Raw genomic sequence first — 22193 nt, 5'->3', positions numbered from 1 at the left:
TATTAAAATGTATCCTCTTACAGCTGGCATTTTGCATGTTGTTGTGCACACTCTCATTGCGCACTTTGTTTAGTCACGAGACATAAACGTTGACGATAAACGCGCACGATTATCGTCCCTGTGTGGACAAGCCTTTAGACTAGAACCACAATCCAACTTGATATTTGTGATCCAGGCTCTTTAAAATTGCTCCAGATACAACACTCTTCTCCATCATTTGATCATTATTTCATGAATTTATGCTATTATGATGAATAGAAAAATGTACACAAACAGCTTTTAAAAGATGAAGTGTGTAATTTCACTACAAAAAATAATAACACAACATATTTTGAAGTGTGTGAACTCTTTCAATTAAACAATAGTACGATTTTTAATATCTAAAGTATTCACAACAATGATGTTAACAGATCAGACAATGCGCCAACCATTTAGTGATACTCTTGCAGTTTTGGTCTTGACTGGTCTTGAAATAAAATTACTTAAATGCAGATACCAGCACAGAATACAAAAAATAAACACAGAACGAAAAAGTGCCACAACCTGCATTCACCTCTGTTGCCAGATCTTAAAAAAAGGTTTAATAAGTGTTAAGTTCATTCAATTCTGGATCCCCAAATCCTAACTCATCCTAACTAACTCATCTCCAAACCACAACGATTCTAATTTTACTCCAAAAAAATGAAGGAAATGGATTTTCTCCAGGAGTTGTGTGTAAAAATGACACAATCCGGCATGCTGCAGATAAAACCAATGGAAGACCGTAGGGATGGTGCCCCCCCCCATCCCTCCTCTCACCAAACCTCTGCATTTTTATTTATCCCAGATTACAGGCATTAATTTGTGGAAAAAATTGCACTGTGAGAGTCATTACACAGAATTTCAACATTTCCTGAATCTCTCGGGTGCTGTTCTTCATGCTAGTTTTTGCTAAAAGCATTATTCGTCACAAACAAACCAGCCTCGTGCGGATACACAGGGAAGGCTTGATGACTTTCTTTGAATGTGCTTAAATCTATAAGGAGTTTGATAACAAGACACATTTGGAATCTTGAAATATCTGAACACCACATTGTTGTAGTGCATTGTCAGATGACTACATCTCTTATTGTAAACTGCAAGTAATCCGCCCAACACAAGGACCTTTTTTACAATCCACCCTATTACTAACTTGTCTATGGTTTTTTGAAAGGTTACTGCAAAAAATCCAAAGGTACATATACTGTACACTTATGTCAGTCATTCAGACCAGGAATGATGTTTTATACATGCCAAACCAGGCTTCCAACATATATGCCCGTTTTCACAAACAACAGTTAAACCCAGCTCCTGACTAAAATGTTAATTTGAGCTGTTTTAAATTAATATATCTCTCTCAATGAGACCGGGTAGCTATCAGCTGTGGCCGTATTCTTTAAGTGGCCCTCTGGTCTGTAGATGATCTCTCAAAAAACTTGATTTTGTGTTGTAGAGCAAGACAATACTTGGCTGTGAGTACCGGTAACAAGTGACAGATGCCCCTGGTGAATTTCCATACACATTCAGCAGTCTCATATAAGATATGATCTTGTAACAGGCCACTAAAGAGATATCCTGCCATGCAATGAAAATGAGATTACTCTCCTGCCCTGAAATACTGCAGAAAAATATGGACACGTGTAACATATGTATAATGTTCATCCTGAAATGAAGCAAGATGCCTGAATTTGACCTTTGCAAAAATACTGGTTGTTTAACATAACCAAGGTAATCTATCTGCCCGATGAATTATTCAACACACACCTAGATTTATATTAAATATGCTGTATATGCCGAGAGTGTCATTTTCTCCTGAAATCAGAACACTGCAGATCTAGTACATATTTTTCAGAAGCTCATATTTATATATATGCTAATACTTTCTGAAAGGTGACACAATGTCAGCATTATTAAATGACGAATTGTATACAAGGGTTGCAGAAAGCACATAGTAGTTGGGGTGTTGAATATAATCATTTTTACGATGCATTGAAATGCTGATGTGAAGATAAAAAAATGCAAATGAATATCATATGTGCCATTACAGTTTTCATTGTAAATAAAGTATACTTCCTATGGCTCAATCGGCACGGAAAACATTGTGTCTCTATCCGATCTACTAGAGTTATCATTACGTTTGTGACAAAATTATTTTTGAATAAATCAAGAATACAGCGTTAATTCTGGCAGGTCACGTGAGTAAAGCTTAGAAATATGATGCAATCAGAGCTTCCGCTTTAAAATCCATTCAGCTAATAGTAGCTTATCGCGTTTCTCAGGAGTAAATTACCCTGCCCCATCCCCAGCTCCACCTCACATTTACAGTGGGGACTCAACTTCTGTTATTCCTTTTCATAAGTCTCAACTAAATTGAACTATAATGTGTTACACTTAAATGCCTTTAAGAACTAATGACATCTGCTTGTTCTATTCTGTTTACAGACAAAAGGTAATCCTTTCTATACAGGGACAAAGAATTTCAGCCATCCAGCATTTGATAAACACGAAAAAAAGCAGGGAGCATACACATGTTGTACAAGCGATTGCTAACAGAAATGCAACTCCAGAAGAAATATCCAATCGCCCGCTTGTTAGATGTTAGTTGCCTGATATTCAGATACAATTGTCTAATACAGATGACAGCAACTTGAAGCACATCTGCACAGTACGCTTTCTGGCCAGCCTGACATTGGCAACATTCTGCATCTAACTTCCCAAAGTTTTCAGCAGGAAACCTAAAAGCCGATGCAACAAGAACAAATTCCATGTGCACACTTGGGGAATAAAGCTTATTCTGATTCTGATAAAAGCGTGAAGGGAGACGGACTTCAGTAATATTGAAAACTGATACATTGTGAAATTGAATCAAAACAAATCATTGAGATGATCATTGTTATTGAATTGAAGAGACCAGTGATGATCGCACTTCTAATACGTAGCTGATATCGATACGATACCAGTTCATTTTGTAAATATGTGAGAATACTTCTCTCTCTCTTTTGTTCCGCTGCAATAGTGCAATTTTCTTCAAACTTTTGACATGTCTGTATTTACAGGCTCTTTCACAACAACAGTATGGGCTGAATTCATGTACTCTTCACGTTCAATTCATGTAACTGCTCACTGAGAAACCAGGCTTATTTCTTGCCATAGGGACTGCAAAACCAAGTCGATCTCAATCCCACCATCTCATCTGTATTGTCATTAGAACATTATGAGCTATGGACTCCTCAGGTTCCACAGGGACAAAGAGCAGAACTGAAGTCTGTATTACCACCATAAATAACATCCATGTTCGGCCATATTGTGCCACGTTCCCCCGGCTCTTCCATATTGTGGCTCCATTTTACAACAGTGGCCTGACTGCCGGAGCAAACACAAGCAAAGGGTTCCAGCCTCTGGCTACTTCTTTTTATCCTTCTTTTAAACTGGCCTTGGGCCAGTAAACACTGACTGAAACATTACAGCCTGATCAGCTCTGTCATTTCATCCCCAGTCGTCGTGGCCTCTGGGCCATGAGCATCAGACCGGCACTTGAAGATTCTGAACATCCGAAAACACACACTGTGTTAAAAAACGACAATCCGTTTATTTTTGATCTGTTGAATGCACAACCACTAGAATCACAAAGATTCAAATGTGTACCTGTTTCTAAGCAACTGCTGCTCTCCCACCAGATACTGGAAGTGGAATTTGAAAAGTGGAATGGCAGCAATATGCTGGCTACTTAGGGCAGTAATCGTTTATGTCAACAAGTAAATTAACAAGATAAACTTTCAAGCGTCTGGATATTTATTTATAAGTGTGCGGTACAAGGGAACAAAACAACGTACTTATTTCAGTTGTAGGAGTCATGAGTTAATATCACTCTTCTTCACTTTTTTGAGCAAACATTAAGCATGAGAATAATAATGGAATGCTTTTAAAATTGACCTGTTTTCTGCTTCCTGTATAATATAGGTCAAGCTTGTTTCTATAGCGCGTTTTGCGATTTGCATTGCTATACAGAAAACACACTGTGAAACAAAGATTTGTGGTAAAAAATAATGAGTAATATAGAAAATCAGAAATGAAATACAAATTTGGTTTAAATATTCAAATAAATTACTCTGTGAATACATTATTGCAAGTCTTTGTAAAGATGTAGGCCTACATTGTATTTACGTGACTACAGTAGAACCTCTATAAACATGAGCTGTACTTGAAGTTAATGGGGAAGTAACATAAAGCACTCTTATAATCCCTGTCTTTCAAAATTATTATTTTCGACTTGTTAGTTTTAGCATTTAAACAAAAAATAATACACAGATGAAATAAAACATTTCTTTTAAATTAAACTCTATACAGTAATTCTGTATAACAAGTAAAAGCAAATGCTGGTAATGAGCTCAACGCGATGTGTAAATATAATATCATGCTCTATCAATTATCTGCATGTGCACCTGAAATGAAGAGAAGCTTTGAATTAATTGTGCAATCGCGTAATTAAAACAAATTGAAAGATTAATATCCCCCCTCCACCTGTGAGTCACTCATCAAATGTGTCTGTGACCCGTAACATCTCAAAAATCTGCAATTTACAAAGAGCTGGCATTTGAACAAGCAATACGCTACTGAAGCTAATGCTACAAAATGCTATTTGACAGCAGAATGCTCTTTCATTTGGAAGGGTGCTGAAACCAGACAGAGTAATAGCACTTTTCTATTTACCTCATAATGGAACAGACATGCATTTACTGGTGTTGACCGCAAAGACCCTGAACCACCTGAAGTCTTTCATTATATTGCAAATGCTTTATGTTCAGTGGCGGCTCCAGACAATTTTGATTGGGGGATCATTTAAAGGGGGGTCTCATGAAAACCAACAGAAAATACAGTGGATACGGTTAATAACTGCATATTAATGCTACTAAACAAATAAAACAACACAGCATATCAACTACCTTGTGTTTAATTAATTAATCAATTGTAGTTTGCAAACAATATTCTCGAACTTTAATTGACATATCCACACCCAGTGCCGCTGCTAGCCATGTTGGTGCCCTAAGCATAATTCCATTATGATGATGGGCTGGGGAGAGCCTGTCCAGTTTTGGACCAAAGCCACAAGGGAGCAGAGGAAGTCCATGCTGGTGGAAGAGGTCTAACAAGTGGAACAGGACCATTACCTCATCAAGGCTGTTTCCCAGGGCAAACAAGGTGCATGGACCCACTGGAAGGATATCAGTAACAGGGTCATAACCTGGGTAGATATATGGCGAACTCCGCAGTCACGGCTCAGCTTCCTCATGAGGGCAGTGTATGACACCCTTCCTTGTCCTGGAAATATCTCCCAGTGGTTAGGAAGTGCCCCTTGCGCAATGAAGCCAACGCAGGCCTTCAACATATCCTGTCAGGATGTAGGCTTTTGCATTAACGCAGGACCGCTATACTGTAGATGGAGGTATAATCAGGTGCTGAGGAAGTTGGCGGAGCAGTTGGAAAGATGCAGAGTCCAGGAAAATAGCTCTTCAGATCACCTTCGGCCAAACATCCCGTTCCTCAGATCAGGACAAGGCAGGCAGAAGACAGTGTTGGGAAGAACAACATGCCTGCTCACTACTGCAAAGGGATGGGAGATGCGTGTTGATCTGGGTAGCCAGCTCATCTTTCCAACAGAGTTCACCCAGACAACATTACGGCCAGACGGTATGGTGTGGGCCTCAGTGGCCAAGAAGGGACTCACTATTGAGCTGAATGTGCCATGGGAAGAGGGAATACCAGTGGCAAATGAGTTCAAGCGGTTCAAGTACTCTGATCTGGCGGCAGTGGATGGACCACAACCATCCAATATTCTATATACCGTAAACATGTGAATTTTTCTACAGTGCATTTAGTTAAATTGGCACAGTGCTACAGTAACTGTAAAAAAAATACCTCATTAATTTTATGTGGCAATTTTGATTAGCATTCAAACCTGCTGCTCGGAGAACTAAGCCTGTCCCCTTCATTTATTTAAAACGTTTATTTCATTACAGTTGCCATATTAGGATTACATCATGAAATGTGTGAAATACTTTTGCAACAAAAGTGCTCTCGTGGTTAATATGCAGCACAATATTGAGGTGGAAACTTCAATGGCTATTGGCTTTAATGACCAACAATTATTTGCCTCTCAACAACACAAACTGTAAGCTGCACCACTATCTAGTATATCATCCAAACATTTTAGAAAAAAAACTTTATTGACTCAGACAGGTAAAACAAATGTGTAATCGGTTATTTTTGTATTTTATTCGACATGGATGGCTGGCAAAACCACAGTGCGTAGCTGCACACTTCATTACGCTGAATGATGTGAATAAATGCCATTGTGCTGCATAACTTCAATAGTTCCTTCAAAGCTATATTTGATCATACCAATAAAATAGAATGATTCTGGCAATTATCCCTTAATGAATGCATTAATGTTCATTTCCTTCTCTCCCATAATTGCAAAATCCTGTCCTTCCAAACAGCTTCACAGGGCAATAAAAATACTGCATATAGCTTTTTAGCCTGCCGTGTTAGATTCATTTTGGGAAACAAAATGTTCATGAAATATTCAAGGTTTTCACTTGCAGGATTTAGATCAGTTTTTGTAGCCGCAGTCCCGTGTCCATCACTAAGTTAAAGGTTATTGCTGAAAATACAGCACATTTAAAGTGAAAATGAAGTCTTGCATCATTTACTCACCCTCACATTATTCCAAACCTATATGACTTTGTTTTTCTCAGGATCACAAAATATATATTTTGAAGAATGTTGGTATCAAAACAATACCGCATCCGTCATACTGGTATATCAATTTTTAGGGGAGTTTCTGGTGGATAACAAATATGTAGCCTATTACATATAACCTTTTATTAATCACAATATAAATATGATACAAAAATAATCACACAGGGATCCTTTTTGGCTTACCGCTTTATCAAGGCCTGCTTAACTACAGCTGAAAATGTTTTCACAACCCAAGTGTAATTTTCATCGCATTTCAGTTAAATTAAGATGATGGGTGCCTCTGTTCTTGACAGCATAATTCACAATTAACACTGCTACTAATAACCGTTGTCATGCGAAGATGATTTGGCTGCACTTGTTCTCCATCAGTGGCCATGCTGAGTGTCTGTATGGAGTGCTTTACAGACAGAGCGTCTGCAGAAATGGCCTCTTGTGGATCTGCTGTTCAAATCATTAACACTGACAGACACAAACAGCTTTTGGCTTACAAGAGCTCCTCTCCATCTCTCTCTCTCTAACTCTTCTCTCTCTCCTCTCCTTAGCATTGTGTCATGTGACTGCTCTGTCAAAAGCTACACTTTATTGGGCACTACATCAACCGCAGACCTTGGAGAAGCCTTTAGTCAAGTTATGAGCCTGAAAATGCCTCAGATTTCTCACACAATAACACTGAATGGTTTTATTTAAGGTGAACCGCGATGGTCCATGTCGCAATTATCGTAGATTATACTTACTACTTTGGCCTTGTTTTGGTTAAGGAACGGTTTGCGCCTGTGAAGACATCGGAGACTTTCCGAACAATCAGATCAGTTTGAGTAAACAATGACTGTGGCTCGAAAAAAGGGGAAATGTGTGGTAAGACAGCACTCCTCGATCATCACAATGTATTAAAAAATGAATCATTGTCTCACCTGGTGCAGAACAAAAACAGGAGTATATTTAGATACCAAACGAATGGGCGGCTTTCAAGGGACATTGAGAAGTGTCATTCTGGGGCTGAGATTTATTGGTTGATACGGAAGGGAGAGCAGGAATCTCTCCACAGAATGTTTACGTTAGATTTGACAAACAACCGTGTCACGGAGGAATTGCGATTTCCGCATTAACTCTTTCACGAGGCATGCATCGACCAAAGCAATTTGTAATGACAAGATGCTAAATTAACAGTATTTCATGTTTTAAATAAATATATATAATACAGAACTTCAAGTCAAATTTATATCTCCTTTGTGTTTGTTTATTTCATATGTTGCAGTCTTTATTACCCTGTCCAGTATATTGTGAGATAATATTATACCTTACATAGGCATCATAAATATAATAATCTGATATCATTCCTCCTTAACTAAGAAAAATGCTCAATGAACTTGAACTTTGGTTTAAGGTAAATCTAGCCATGTTTTTATAAAGATCTGCACACTAGACTTAACATTTAATTAAAACCGAATTCAGTCAAACACATACAGAGCACTTTACCTGCTTCCTTTATCCATTTGCCTCCAGCAAAATACCTGCTTTTTGAAGTGCGAATTAAAATTGATCCATTTTTCTCTAAAGGGCATTTGTAATTTTAAAGCCAACGGTCTCATGCAGCCAGCAAGGACGTCCATTATTAGCCGGTGATATAAATCTCTTTCTTGTGTATTTGTTCATAATATTCTGGGCCAGTTCTGCTCTTGTTCTTGCCCGTGTCTGTTTGAGCAGTCACAAGAAGATAGCTTCGATCATAACATTGAGTCTGACAAAAGGAGATAAAACCCTGCTTTGAAATTCCACTATGACAATTGGCTTTACGACTGTGCAGTGTGATATCATGAGATAATGTTCTTATTTGTGATCCAGTTATTTCTATAACAATTCTGCAGAAAAAAAATGACAGCAGCAAATGAAAACTGCAATATCTCCTATGCATTCAGAAACTTAATCGTCAGCTATTTTAAGGTATATCGTTCATGTGTGCAGGACCCTCGACTTCGAGAATGCCTCTAGAAAGCCCACACAAAGACACAGATCATACACGCAGCTGTCAGGGGGAAATGTATGGTGCTCGGATGAAATCTCCTTCATTCTGCCCTGTCAAGTGTCTTTCTGCATCCTCCACAAAATAAAAGACCTGCATAATAGGGAGCCGCAGTGATGACACATTTTTGTATGCAAACCCCGGAAACAAGTAAGCATTTTAGGACTTCCGGTTCCATCGCTCCAAAGTCTATGGGATTTTAGAATGGGTTTTAGGCAAATCCCCCGAAAGCTCTGTGGTTAAAAAAAGTTTATTTTCTATGACATAAAACACCAATTATAACCCGCTTGTGATGCTTAAAAGCCTTATTTGCGTCTTAAAAATGCTAACAAATTGCTAAAAGCGACAACTTCCTTTGGTGGGCAAATTAGTCATCGCGCTTATAAAGCTCACAAATAATGCAACATGGGCACAAATCTCCTAAAATTTAGATGCAGATTCATCAACGGTAAATACTGACCAGGGAACACATTTTTAATAAAGTACGAAAGAGTTGTCGGAGGCTTGGTGGTGGTGATTTAGCAACCTAAGTGTAGTCTGTTTATAGCATCATGTTAACTTTTTAATTCTGCTGATATATCGGCTTAAAAAATAACAAATGTTAAATTAATTTGTAAAGATGATCTTGATAGACAAAACTTGTAAACATCATAAACTTTTGTTAATGATAGAGCAAATTTTGCAATCTTCCAAAAGTCTATGGGAAATATGCATAGGCTTTCGGTCGAGGGAACCACTGCAGCGCTAACTAAAAATAGCAATCCAGTGATGTCCAAAGATTTCATAACATAACCAAGCAATTCCCTTATCTTCACCATTATTACCTATATTGGGAATCACATGTCTCAATTGAAATCACAAATCCAGGGGGTCATAATGCTTTTGCAAGAATAAAGACCTCGCTGCCAGTGTGTCAGGATGTGTCATCATAACGTTTCTAAAATCCACGAATCAATAGATTACCTTTCTAAGACCTGCATGGCACATTTTGTATCTGAAACACATCTACTGCTTTCCTTCAAGTTCTTTATTGTGACAATATATTCTCACGGATGGCTGCCAGAGTTGAAAGAACAATTTACATTTAGGTTCCTCAGCTGCTCTAAAAATGGAGACAAATGTTATTGTCTTTCAGATATAGGGAGACAGTAAAGAGCTGATACAATCTAGCTAATACAGCAGAATTATAACATAATAAAAACAGTTTTTGAGGGTCATCTTACACTAACTTTGTCAAAATAAAAAAAAATTCAACTTCTAAATATGTGTCCAGATGTGTTGCATCTATAATGAATTAAAGTGTTGATAACCACTATACTAAAATCCACAGACCACTATTATCTAGTGATAAACAAAATATAGATCATTAATGATACTACTGTTGATGCTCAGATAAAACAAAGGCAATATAAGTGTTCGGAGAAAATCGAAGGGTGGTCCTGTCCAACATCCCTAATTCAAGAAATGTCATATAGGCAACACACATGCATCTCATCAATGAGCTGTTTCTTCTTCAGTTAATGAGCTATGATCACTACATAAAACAATAACATTCAAAGCATCAGAGAGAATATTGCTTCTTTGAAAAGTGTATAAAGCAATTGTTTTCCATTTCAGGTTCTTGTTTTGCAAATGAAGGGATGATTAAAAGATCTCCCCCTTACCATCACTTTGTAGTTTTAGAAATAAAGACTTTTTGGACCTCTGAACCTCATTTCCTTTGTTTTCTTACAAACAGAATCGGATCAAATAAAGGGCATGTGGGCAAGGTTCCTCTGAGATCTTGGATGGTAAAAGCAGACCAAGGACACACCTGTGAAAGTATTTTGTACCCACCTTTCCCACTCTGTGCCGGTCTAAACAGAGGCTGCAGAGACACGAGGGCCAGACTGATTTCAGAGCAACCGGAGGCGGAACTGACAGAGACGGATTCAGTGCGGCCGGAGCGTGGAATTGCTTTTCCATTCCCCAGAACCACAGGAGGAAGCATCTGTAGCAATGCCCAAATCACTTGTATCCAAAGCTTCAATGCTTTTCAAGCAGCACTGAAACTGGAATAAAAGAGAAAGAGAGACATTTCAGATTAATAAACTCTGGCTAACATTCACTATGTTTCAACCCACCTACAAATTCCAGCCATCAAACAAACAATCTCATGGCTTTTTCTTGAACTTTTTTATCTTTTAGAACACTCCATGCTACTGTATTCTTCACGTTTCACCTTGTTCGTACAAACAAAGACAGCAACGTAAAAGGTCTATAATGAGTCCAAATTGGGAAATTATTTATTTTCTATAGTTATTTCAAACCTAGCATCTCATATACATTATGATCATTTTAAAACACCTGGAAATACGTTGAAAACAAGGGGTTTAATCAGAGAATGTATGTTTATCGCCAATACCAATAATGCCAATGAATTGCTAACCGTGTCATTTTAGCCTTTTATATAACAAGGACAAAGATTTACAAAGATTTGATATTTGTGGACTTTCATGTATAGATTTAGAACGGACGCCATCGTGCTGTTTAATTGTTAATGAGCGCAGACTTATGCATTTTATTTAATTGAAATGCTTAAGCTGACACAACTAATTAATTTATAAGCTAATTAACCATGGAAGATTTGCTGGGTAATGTGCTGTACTATATGAAAAACTCTTAAGTGCATCGTTTCGGAATGTAGAAATAAATATGATGAGACACTATCGAGTGTCTGTACAACATTCACTTAAAACAGAAATGAGAACCATTAACTTGGTCACTTGACCAGCTCGCACCTAATTTTCTTGCAATGCTAGAAAACTCAAGAAAAAATTAACTTATTCTGTTATATGTCTCTAGATGCATGTCAAGTACATAAGTTTGGACTAAATACAGCAGCAGCCCCAACCAAACAGAACGAATCTGAGAATCTTTACCTGGAGAAAAGCTAAGCTTTACCCAAGCTTTTCTCTTTCAGATCTTTATCAACTGGGCTATAGCTATCCTAATTACATGTGTCTATTTTATCTGCTCATTCTGGCATTGTACACACACAGCTTAGAAGTAGATGACATCCCAGAGGTGCATTTTAAGTGAAGTACACAACAAGCTCAATTTAATGGAATCCATCTGAACTCATTTAGGTAAATTATGATGAAGTCATGTGTCTCGGAAAGCTTGTTCTCTGGTTGAACATTACATTAATGTCAAGAGCTATAGGTTTTACGAAGTAGTATTTTTTATGTAGCATGCAGACTGTATATATATTCACAATAATGCCAAAAATCAAGGGTTTAATTCATTGTGCATGCACATACTGATTAAATCTTTAGCATAAATGAATTAAGTGGCTTCCAAATGCGTACATCTTACAGTTTTAGCTAGTCGCTCCAGTGTGGGCATCTTAATCAAATTCAAGCGCAGTATACAAAAGACAAATTAAACATGCATTTCCATTCTCCTTTAAGGGACACTTCACCCAAAAATGGAAATTCTTTCATCATTTACTTAACCCCTAGATTGTTCCAAACCTGTATACATTTATTTGATTTGCTGAACCCACGGAAGAAATTTGCAAGAATGTCAGATCTCACTCACCATTTACTTCAAAAGCTGGGAAAATAAATACTATGGTAGTCAATCTAAAAAGGGGGGGGGGGGGCATTATGACAGGATTAAAATTTTTGGGTGAAGTATCTCTTTAAAAAAGGTGTAAAACAAGAAACAGAAATAGACAATTGAATGCCAAAATGGAGGCAGCCCAGAGTCACAGACGGTAGCCGAGCTTGCAGATTTCATGGCATGTCTTTACCGATTCTTCACTCCCCATGACTGACTGCTTAATGGACGCTAAACTGGAAATCACACCTCTGTCTTTCGCTTGTCTCTTCAAAGTATCTGCTCTGTCATCCCATTTATTTCTTCAGGATTGAATGTCAGCCTCCACTGATGCTGGGTCTTAAGCAAGGCTACTAATGACTTCTTTTGTGTTCCAGTGAAATTTATTTTTTGACTGAACGTGACAGACAGCTTCTGACAGAGTTTCCTGTTCTCACCCTCCCTCCCTCTTCCCTCAATTCCCTCAAGCTCGGTGACAAAATGTCCGCCATCCGAACCAGTATTACCTTTCTTTTAACCAACATTTCTTTTGTTCAATAATTGTCAATCATTTCATTTCACTTGGTTCCGACAAGTGTTAGAATTCTCAAAAGCGAGTTTTAGAATGTGTTAACCATATCTCTCACAGCATTCAAAAATCTTCTTAAAACCCAACTCTTCTGTGAATACTTGACAGACAAATGAAAAAAGGCATTGTTATCGGGCTGGCTTTTGTTGAAACTAGTAACTTTGTATCAGCAGCTATTGTATTATTGCTCCTGTATGACATATTGCTTATTGCTCCCTGAACTCTCTGCATGTCCCTTTGGATAAAAGCATCTGCTAAATAACTAAATGTTAATATGTTACCAGAAAGCCATTTTGATGGTGAGGGTTTCCAGAGCGTTTCTCAGCAGTAATGTTTTGTCAGAACATGCCCATATTAGTTCAATACCCCAGGACAATGAGTTTTATAAATATAAAAAAGATGCCACTTTAGGGTCTTTTATGTCCCCTTGAAAAACAGACAAGCACCGACAACAAGAGATTTCCCCGAGCCGCTGTGAGACCAAATCCACTCTAAATGAGGTGACCTTCCCTCTCCCATACAACTGAGTGTCTTAAGAAGGAGCTACGAAGGGTGTTGAAGTCTCAAGACTTGAAACTTCTTTCACCAGCCGTTTAGTACAACCTAAAGCAAGTTCAATGTTGAGAAATGAAAACATCAGCCCCACAAACATATTTATAGACTATACTCACAAATTCCTATTGCACAGAAGCACCAGGAACCTTCACTCAAACATCTCAAGCTTCAACGGATCCTTGAACCATACAAAAGGACATGGAGTTCCTTGGCACTAATTAAGGGGGAAACCAAACCAAAGGTCAACAGGAGGTACTGAAAAATCTCCACAGGTCGCAGTGCCCGGCCTCCACAGGCACAGACCAATTTGCCAGGAGTCAGTCACCCTGATATAGAAGTTGGAGATGCATTGAACATGGCACGATAAAGCAAAGCATTATGGGACAGGGAGCACTACTGTATGTCACCCTAAGGGTTCAGCAGACCTTTTCTTCTATGGGAGATAGGGATGTGCTTTTGAATGGGCTCAGCCTGCATTACACCCTGGAGAAGCTCTTGAAGTGAGACTCATTAGAAGTTTGGGTGAACTGCATTCTGTGGACTTGATAACCTTTCCAGTTCTTTTCTGGCTGATGCCCTGTGGTATTGTTAGCCCGTGTTACAGCCTTCTGTTCAAAACTAGCATTGCAACCTGGAAAAGAAAGGACATATTTTCGTTATATAAGTAGTTATGATTGCCTATAAAATGACAATGACATCTAGAGCTTTAACATTATAAGACAGGTTTGTTTTGTAAGGCATTAAAGGGGTCATTTGACATGGCTAAAACAAATATTATTGTTTGCTTTAGATGTCATTCAATGTGTAAACACGGTTTAAGGTTTAAAAACGCTGTATTTTCCACATACCGCGCATGTTTGTATCTCCTCTCTGAAACACGAGGTGTGCTTTGATTGGCCAGTTCACTAGTGCGTAGTGATTGGCCGAAAACTGCACAGATATGTAATGACTCTTACAATAATCAGGTTCCAAAACTACTGACATGTGATAAAATAGCATCGATCCTTCCTTATCAATTCAAGCCCTAATCGGATCCGGAAATTAGGTGATAAGAGTTATTGTGTCAGGAACGAGGACAGAACCCAAGTGCAGGCAGATGAAGGCTTAAAACAAGAATCCCACAATGGGAAAACACAAAGAACAAAACATGAATGCAAACAAAAACTTCCCACAAGGACGACAAAACAAACAAGATCCTTAGAATAATAAATAAACTATTAAAGTTGCAAGCAGCGATGTTCGGGCCCTCACTATAAGTCCACAAACTTGGTAACAGAAACAGTGTAATCCAACACAAGGGAGGGTATGCAGGGCAGACTAAGGTCAGTACATACAATAAACCAGCGAGGGACAGAGAGAAACTGGGGCTAGATAAAGGGAAACACTAACGAGGACTGGTTACACAGGAAGAGTGACGGCAGGCGAGGGGAATGAAACACTAAGGGGAAGATAGACCAGGGACGGTGACGGGTAGGTGACAAGACTAAACACTAATGCAGAACTAACGGAGAAACAAGGGGGCGGGGCTAAAAGATGCGACACCGGAGAGAGAGTATGGCCACAAAAACCAAAACAATGCAATTTCTCCACATAAAACACATGGGTCTGACATGATCGAAAACCAAGACAAGGAGAGGCAGGATCATGACAAATTGATTATAAACAAACAACCATATACATCACACAACCATATACATTTGTTTGAGAGAGAAACAGGCTCGCATTACAGCATGGAATGGTAAAATAATAAACACCACGAGTGCTTCGGCCCTTCTTGATCAACCAGTGTTACGCCATGTCTCATCGCGACTCAACAAAGACAATAAACCCCATTATAAACACAAAATTTGTTGCCTCTAGTAGGAACTGAATTGCTGATTATTAGGACTTATGTTGTCTTTTTTCCACGTCGCGCACGTGTTTGCATTTGCAGATCACACAAAGAAACAACAACATCAAACTCAACTCACGTTAGTCCGTAACAGTGTTTTACAATGAAAATATACTTACAGGCTGCGAATCTGAAGCACCAGACAGTCCTTGCAGAGTTTTAACAGTTGGAATTGCCCCACTTTTTAACAAAAGCTTCCGTGCATAGCCGGTCTTGATCTCTCCCAGATTCGTGAAGCAATCATCCGTGAAATGTGCTGCACACACTTATTGTACATAAAATGTAACCATTTGTTTTAGCAGCCTCGTCCATTGGACATGGCTGCGCACGCGAGGGTACACTTACAAGACCGCCCACCTTACTTGCGTTTACATCTGGGTGGTCTTAGTTAAATCGTGTTACAAACTGACGTAGATTCGCCTGGGTGTGGTTACACAAGGCCTTTCAGGCAGGTCTGGCTGAAGATTCGCTTCTAGATAAAATACATCTTTTGTTCCGACACTTACATTTTTGCAATTTTACATGTCAGATACTTACATGAGCAACTTATAACACACCAAAGACAAAGAAAAACACGTATTTCCGGCGTATCACCCCTTTAATATTAGAAAAGGGCTTTAGATCAATACTTTTAATTCAGGACTGACTTACAGTACTTAAACAGAGAGAATAAAAAAAGTGTCAGTCGGCACCAAATGTTTCGATGTATCAGCTCTGCAAGCAAGTTATGGGATTAAAAAAATACAGCAAACTCTCTATTAGTGCAGATAAATCTTTTTTAAAAACTTTGTGGACCAACACTCTTCAGCCCAGCAATTCTGGTCCATTTCTGGTTTATGTGTTGTGCTGAGAACATGACTGTAATCCACAAAGCATTATTTCTTATGGGAGAGTTTTAATACAAGACGGATCTATTATGTTTAAATCAATACAGAGCGGAGACTGTATAATTTGCGATTTTGTTCTGTTGTCCAGCACCATTTTATTTGAAATGAATTAATTTTTTTATAGACTGTTCCTGGCTCACCTCAGAGTCATTGGGATCATTGTTTTGTGCTACACAAATACAATAAATCCACACACATACATTCTGTGTACAACCATCACATAGAGATTCTACTACAGTATGCTTCTCAGTAACAAATGAATGTGCCAAGCTTTCTCTACAGTACATTTACCTCTGAGTGATATTAAAGCATATCTCAATTTTTAGCATCAATAAAGCGTTCTTCACTGCGATGCCATAAACCCATTCTTTTCCCAATTAAACTTTCAGTCAAAGGTTAACAAAGTAACTATTTCTTTCTTACCTCTTAATAGTCTGAAGGGCCTTTTGCCACTACAAAAACTTTTCATGCAATGAAAAGGTTATGCGGATATTAAATGTAATTTACGGAACCATACGGCTTGAGAAAAGAAAACATTTTGGGAACCTTTTATTTTTAAGAGCTATGCATGCTAGTCACTACAAATAAAGTGAGTTTGTCGGATAGTCTCATAACACCTCCGAATTCACTCTGGCTCCAGATCCATACTTTCCATTTCTTATCAGGATGTGTTTATTGATTGCTTGCACACAATAATCAACAAGAAAATCAAAATCCTAGAGGCTCTCAACGTTAGGGTTGCATCCATAGAAATATACATAGATGTCATATTAACAGATGTGTCTATAGGCTGCTTATTTGACGGTGCGTCAGCAAACATAGTTCTATGAATATAAAATGTTAGGTTCTGATGTGTTGTTTAGTCCTAAAAATTTGCACAGTAATACAACTTTAAAAGCAGTACCAGATCCAAAAGTGTCTAAAGTGATTCATTCTGTTATGGTACTGTAAGGTTTACAACCTAAAAAATAGCCACATACCAAAAAACGATTGAAAACCCCCGATGTTAAATCGTAAAACCAAGTCAGCTGTAAGTACCCCTAAGAAATGTGTCATGTGATGCCTCACTAAAGTTCATAGCCATTTCCTATCCGTAGACTGCTGCTGCTCTATAATGATGCTTGGCGGCATCTTTAGGGCAAAAGTGGGTCATACATTATTTACCAAGTGTCAGGCTCCATATGTATGACAAAGAAATGAAAGACATTTTGTCAGCCCTATCTCCATTGATGACCTTCCGACGCTACCTGCATACAGACAGTTTCCATTTTATGAGCAAAGTGAAACGAGGTAATATCACTGGGCATTGATCATATGAGCATTTGGCTTAATTTAAATTCATGAACGTTTTCAAGAGCACATGGAGTCTGTAAAGTCAACCCATCGAAAACTTTCTGAACTTTGTCCATGCTACATTTACTCACAGTATAGAGATCTCGTTTTCAATGTTTTTGTTTTATAAATCACATGCTGAACTATTTGCTTGATCATTCAAGTCATCAGGTGTTTAACACAAGGATATTAAAAGTTCTTATTCCACATTATTTATTTTATTCATATTTAAATCGGGGAGGCTAAACCACAAGCTATTCATCTTAAAAAGCAATGTAATGTTCAATAAAGGCCAAAACATGTGTTGGCTAGATATGTCGATGAAGCAAATGAAAGAAATGTATATTAGAATATCCTACTTGCAGGGGTATTTATTATTTTCAATGTACTTTACGTAGAAATCGAATGATCAGGTTTGGTTAACAACAAAATGTTTGCTAAACAAGACCCTCATCTTTGTTCAGACTGATGATGTAAGCCCAAAGCAATTGAGATATAACAAAAGAAAATATAATCAAGCTCACAGCGTGGATCGATGTGTAGTTATTTTGTTCATTGATCACTGACAAACTATTGCCAAAACGTTCAACAAATATGACATTTAAAACCAAACAGACCTTTGGCTTGAAAGGTTTGAATCGAGAAAGCCGCTAAAGTGCATCATCTATTCTCCTCAAAAAATGTACGTATACTTTTTACATTAACAGTAAAAGTCGGACTCGATAGAGCAGCACATCTCACACAGATAAGCCGAAGAGAAACAGATGGTTCAGACTATGGTACAGACTCTGGTACAGAGAAAACCATCGTCCTGTAACAGTTTGTGAGATTCATGGTGTGGTGGAGGGCCGGGAGAAGATAAAGAAGTGCAGGAATGGAACTCATCCATGTGTCTGGTGCACCAGGATATCTGCCTCCAAGTTATGTGTACGCTTTCCTACGCGATGGGCTGGAACCACGGGCTGCTCGAGGCTTGCGAGTACAAACCAGCCGATAAGGGCAGGCGTTTGGACTGCCATTGGATCTGTCAACCAGGAATGTTTAAAAGCAGGCCATCTGGCTGGGGTCTCTTCAATCCACTTTACAGGGCACTGGACCACGGTGCCAAGCATGTTCACAACTGCTCTACACAGCCATTGGAAGAGATAACCACTGAACAGCAAACACTGATATTTTATAGAATGTTATAGTTTTATTTCATTAACACTACATATAGGAATTTATAGTCCGTCTGATATTTGACCTGTGTTTTGACTTGCATAACCTTATATGTTTTGTTTATAGTCAATGTTTTCTTGTAAAACTGCTTTGTAACGATGAAAATTGAGATTTTTTGCATAAGCAATGCACATGTTCACTCTTAAAAAGGGTGCTTCACGATGCTGTACAAGACTAATTTTTGTCGGAATCCAAAGAAGCTTTATGTTTTATGAAAGATTCTATGCAGTGGAACATTTTTCTTTAGATCATAAAATGTAAATAAGAAATGGTTCTTACACCCTATCTAAACGACACACAAGTAACGCAACATTATAAACAGAAATTCTGTCTCCACTGGATGTGGCGCGATGCGACATACATCTTGTTATTAATGGTTTCTACTGTTTGCAGTGTCACTTGTGTGCGGTGTAGACAGGGTAAGTAAATTGTTCTTTGGGGAACCAAAAAAAGTTATTCTATGGCATCGCTGGAAAGAACCTTGTGCATCATCTCTTTTTTTAAAGAGTGTTTCATCAACTACAGACACTATTGACCCTGTGGAATAGAAATAAAAACACACTATAGCTTATTTCATTGGTCCACTTACAAAGTCAGGGTTGTCAGGTCCCTGTACGACCGAAGCAGGAGCTTGAAAATCAGTACCTCCAAATCCGAGGCCATGGTCCTCAGTCGGAAAAGGGTGGCTTGCCCACTTCAGGTTTGTGAAGAGTTCCTGCCTCAAGTGGAGGAGTTTTAGTATCTTGGGGTCTTGTTCACGAGTGAGGGAAGGATGGAACGGGAGATTGACAGACGGATCGGTGCAGCTTCTGCAGTAATGCGGTCGATGTACCGATCTGTCGTGGTGAAGAAAGAGCTGAGCTGCAAGGCGAAGCCCTCAATTTACCGGTCAATCTACGTTCCTACTCTCACCTATGGTCATGAGCTTTGGGTCATGACCGAAAGGACAAGATCCCGGATACAGGCGGCCAAAATGAACTTCCTCCGCAGGGTGGCTGGGCGATCCCTTAGAGATAGGGTGAGAAGCTCGGTCACCCTGGAGGAGCTCGGAGTAGAGCCGCTGCTCCACCACATCGAGAGGGGTCAGCTGAGGTGGCTTGGGCATCTGTTCCGGATGCCTCCTGGACGCCTTCCCCGGAAGGTGTTCCGGGCCCGTCCGACCGGGAGGAGACCCCGGGGAAGACCTAGGACACGCTGGTGGGACTATGTCTCCCGGCTGGCCTGGGAATGCCTCGGTGTCTCCCCGGAAGAGCTAGAGGAAGTGTCTAGGGTGAGGGATGTCTGGGCATCTCTACTTAGACTGCTGCCCCCGCGACCCGGCCCCGGATAAAGCGGAAGAAAATGGATGGATGGATGGATGGACAAAGTCAGGGTATAGACATGCATTACAGTTAAAAGCATTTATATCCCCTGAACCCCATTTTCAAATATAATTTTTCCTTTATATCTTAAAACACCATTCCGTCTATAATAAATAAAATCACATTTTCAGAATGTTTAAAATACTAACTTGGACCGCTTTTTTATTTCTTAAGCGAAATGCAAGGCTAAATGAAATCATACATTTTGCTCATTTAATAAAACAATACAAAAATCTCTGTTTATATGTGAAAAGCATTTGAAAAAGACACATTTAACATAACAAAAACTTTTAAATCTGCTGGTTTGAAAAATCAACCAGACTGAGACAAATTGCTCACAGTTTAAAAGAAAACCACCTACAATTTGCATATAAAACCAGAGAGAGGGGAGAGAGAAACTATGACCTCACCAAGGACATGATATTAAACTCTGTGGCCGCAGATCCGCACGGTGTCTAAAGAGCCTCAAAGAAGGTTAAAATCAGTATAGTGACGATTCTTCCTATACCAAGTTCGGAATGGATAAAGAAATCTCTTTTAGAGCGACTCAATTGACATTGGGTTCACTGAATTCATTTTACACCTAATATGGTGCACACACAGAATTTTTTCCCTCCTTCCTTCCTTTCTTTCTCACAAACTTACAACAATAGTATTCATATTAGTATTTGCATTCAGGAACACTAATCAGTCAATTATTATTTATATACACTCTGAACGGCTGAAGCTGTTTGAACAATACAATTAGACACTGAAACCATGCTACGTCATGTCCTCCCGCTACACTTCTTTTTGGAATATGCAGCTCGTCACACGAAAAGCCATCCCGAAACAATCCAGCTACTGTCCTGGTGCTAAAATATGTAGCAGTTTGACTAAGTTTAGCGAGAAACTCCTCAACAATGGTGAGAATACACCGCAGTTTAGTATATGCGCATGACAGAGGAAGGTCTTGTCCTCTAATTAATCTGACATGCCTTTCAGCTCCAACACTGGATCACTTTGCAGGTCCGTTGAATAATTCAGATCTCCTCCACAAGCTACTGTATGTCATAAGAGAAAGCCTGCGGTCTGCACTCATCCCACATCCACGGCAGGAAATGGGTGGAATACAAAGATACAGAGAAAAATAATACAGAAGAAAGAAACGCGAGGTCGGGTGGAAGCTTACAGAGATGGTAGACTGATAGAAACCACAAGACAGGAGGAAAGGAGAGAATGACAGAAAGGTGGAGCGGTAAAAGAGGCCAGAGAATGTAATGAATCAGCAAAGGCTGTGAAGCAGCTCCTCCCAGAAGAGCAGATCTGGCTGGCAAAGCACAGGCACATGAAATGTCAGTCGGGTCACAGTTTTTTCTCGATGCTCAAGAGTGATTTTGCTCAGTTAAGAGCGTATCCAAGAACATTCAGAACCCTCATTACTCTCCCAAGACTGTACAGTACAGTACATACTTTTTTCTGGACACTGGTCTGTCTGGGCTTTAAACTGCATTTAACCAACTACAAAAACCATGGTTTTGCTATCACATTATGTACAATAATACAGAACGCGTTATAGAATTATACTTTTTCAGTTTTTATGTGAAAGCTGCTACTCTGAGAAAGAACCATCCAAACATTTTCCAGAAGTTGGTGTCTTACGTGTCAGATACAAAAAATGACTTTTTATGGATAATACCAGCAACACTTGTGATATCAAGGGGTCAAAATAAATGTGGAAGAATGTTTAAAAGAACGCATTTCAGCACACAGGCCTTCGACAGTGCTTGAAAAATGTTGCAATGCCATCGGATCCATTGTGTCAACATTTTTCTTTATAAAAACAACATACAAAGATAACATATATACAACCGGTTGTAATTGCAGAATATTTTGCGTTGATAACCTTCTGGACGTTATCTCACTTATTTAACATCTTGCCACAATAGCAACTTGTGCAACAAAAAATGTTGATTTGAAATATTTTATTCGATCATTTGTA

This window comes from Barbatula barbatula, assembly GCF_947034865.1.
Source record: "Barbatula barbatula genome assembly, chromosome: 12".
Taxonomy (NCBI): domain Eukaryota; kingdom Metazoa; phylum Chordata; class Actinopteri; order Cypriniformes; family Nemacheilidae; genus Barbatula; species Barbatula barbatula.
Note: the sequence above shows the minus strand (reverse complement) of the source record.